Below are 2,409 nucleotides of genomic sequence, written 5' to 3'. Positions count from 1 at the left end.
AAACAACCTAGCATCTGCTTTATATTATTAATAAAAGCAAACAAATTTTGTCTAAAAGATAATAGATAAAAACAAGTTTAAACTCATATAATTAAAAAAATATTTAACAAAATGTTATCGGCTTATAAAAGGCAAAAAAAGAAACATAAAAGCATATAATTTCTTAAGGTTTAATTTATTTTAACTGTAGACAACTAAACTTCAGCTTTGTACTAACAACAAAAAATAACATTTATTTATCTAAAATATTATTGATATTAAACAATATTAAAATAATGTTATTAAAACATGTTTAAACAACATAACATCGGTTTATAAGAAGCAGAAAAGAATTAAAGATTAAAACGGATCATTCTAAATCTTTCTCACAAACAAAACTTTTCCTCCATTGGCGGATAACTACCGATTCAAACTCGCACGTCGCAAACGGACTCAGACTTCTGCTCTTTTTGCCGCGGTAAAAGAGTTGAGGCGTTTGCCCATCGCCTTCTATTTCACGAGTGTCCATGAACCCCTCCGATGTCTTTCTAACGTAATTTTGTTCCATGTTCCTAATCCAAAACTCATCCCAAGTCTGGATCAAGGGTCCGAGCGCCTCCCTTTAATTTTATTTGGTTTTTAATGCAGGCGCAGTTAAATTGCACAACCAAAATGCTGATGTACTTTAAACATGCATCGTAAAGTAAATTTTAATTAACGATTGACGTTTGAATAGATTTTTTCAAAAAGTAAACTCACTCAATGTTTAGAACAGATTGGTTGTAGGTCTTGTAGTCGAAGCTGTGAGACCAACCGTGACCATCAACGTCGTAGTAATACTGCAATATGGGCTTTGCCTGAAAGCTGGCGAGGTCCCACCCTTCACCTTTGTCTTGACAAATTTTTCTCGCATCATCGTAAGTAGTTGCAGTCTGATAATAATTGTAATAATATTGCTTTCTTCTAGATTCGTTTTTGATCAAATGTCTGTCTTCGGGAAACTCAATTTCCCAAGTGTAATCTGCAGAGGGTATGGAAGTAACAAGTAAAAAAGGAAACTTTTTTCAAGGCGTATTTTAAATTTTTAAAGATTTTTTTACTTATAGGTACATTAGACATTGATTTAAAGATAAAAAAAAACTTTTCTAAAACAACCATTCTGAAAACATATAACGCTCTAAAGCAGTGGTAATCAGTAGCGGTTTTGAAAGTAATAAACAAAAGTTGAATATTTTTACTTCTATATACAATACATAAAATTAATAGTTTAAGTAATAAAAGAGTTTCTAGCTGTTTTTTGATTTTTAAAACAGTTCTTCATTCGTTTTTTTTTTGTTTAAGGCAAGAGCAGTATAATATTTACAAATGATTTTAATTAACTCTAGTATATTTATTAGTTTTCACATTTTTAAAGTAATATAACTACTTTAATACTTTAAAAACACTGCTAAAATTTAAAATGTCGGTTTTCAAAACCTTTTGAAAGCTTTAATTCTTCTCTACCATAAAAATTTACTAAATTTATATAAACATTTTTTGAAACGTTTAATAATAAACTAATCGACCTTGACAGTAGTCCCAACTTCCATCACCATGGTAGCACCAAGGGTAGGGCGATGTCCACCAAGCCCAGGTCTTATACTTTCTGACGCAAGTGTTCCCGTATTCGGGAGTTACCCCATTCCAATTGCTGAAATCACAACGCCGTTGTCGAAAGTCGTCACAGCTAGCTTTGAAAAACCTGTGAAAACTAAACTGATTGGATATTTTTGCTAAATTTTTGGTTTAGCTTTCTAAAGTGGTTAAGGTATAAGTGTCCGAGGAGAAAATGTTACAGAGTTAATTTGAAATAGAAAAAGTGAGCTCGTTTAATTTTAAGAAAAAGTATTTTTCTTTTATATAATGGAATTTATATTTATTAACTTTTAAGGTTTTATTTTAAAGTAAATCGAATTCTAAGTATTTTTAGGTAAAATATTTTTGATTTTTAATGCTTAATATATAAATTTCTAACTTTATTTTTAGTTTAATTCCAACAATAATTCAAATACAAAAACTGCTATGAAAAAGTAGTACTGTATTTCTAGTTGTTCATTTTAAAGGAGACGTAAATATGTTTGTTTTTATTATTTATACACACATTTTTCAATATAAATATAAAATATCTAATTTAAACTCACTAGCATGGCTTAGTACAATAAACGCCGCTATAACCTGCAGATTAATATTAATTTGTTACTAAAGTTAAGTTAAAAATAGACAAGAGTTATGTACGTTATTACAACCGACTTCGATGCAAATAACAACTTGTTTGTATCATTTTTCGCTTAGGCTTAGTTTATAAAGCACTTTTGTCTAATCTTGAAATAAATATAAGATTAAAAATCAAATTTTTCGACTTATTTAAGTGTAAAAAACGTTTTTGCTTAC

At 29.2% G+C, this 2,409-nt stretch overlaps 1 long non-coding RNA gene across 1 annotated transcript; it reads right to left on the bottom strand.

Moving 5' to 3' along the window:
- Positions 1–895: 895 nt before the first annotated feature.
- On the bottom strand, positions 896–2,194 carry LOC145848499 (uncharacterized). Its single transcript, XR_014371997.1, has 3 exons — positions 2,160–2,194; positions 1,545–1,720; positions 896–1,000 (listed from the first exon to the last, which is right to left on the bottom strand). It is a non-coding gene; the product is annotated as an uncharacterized LOC145848499 (long non-coding RNA).
- Between the last annotated feature and the right edge of the window lie 215 nt (positions 2,195–2,409).

This window comes from Thalia democratica, unplaced genomic scaffold (assembly GCF_965202585.1).
Source record: "Thalia democratica unplaced genomic scaffold, ktThaDemo2.hap1.1 HAP1_SCAFFOLD_1472, whole genome shotgun sequence".
Classification (NCBI taxonomy): domain Eukaryota; kingdom Metazoa; phylum Chordata; class Thaliacea; order Salpida; family Salpidae; genus Thalia; species Thalia democratica.
Note: the sequence above shows the minus strand (reverse complement) of the source record. Positions and strands in the feature narration are given on the sequence as shown.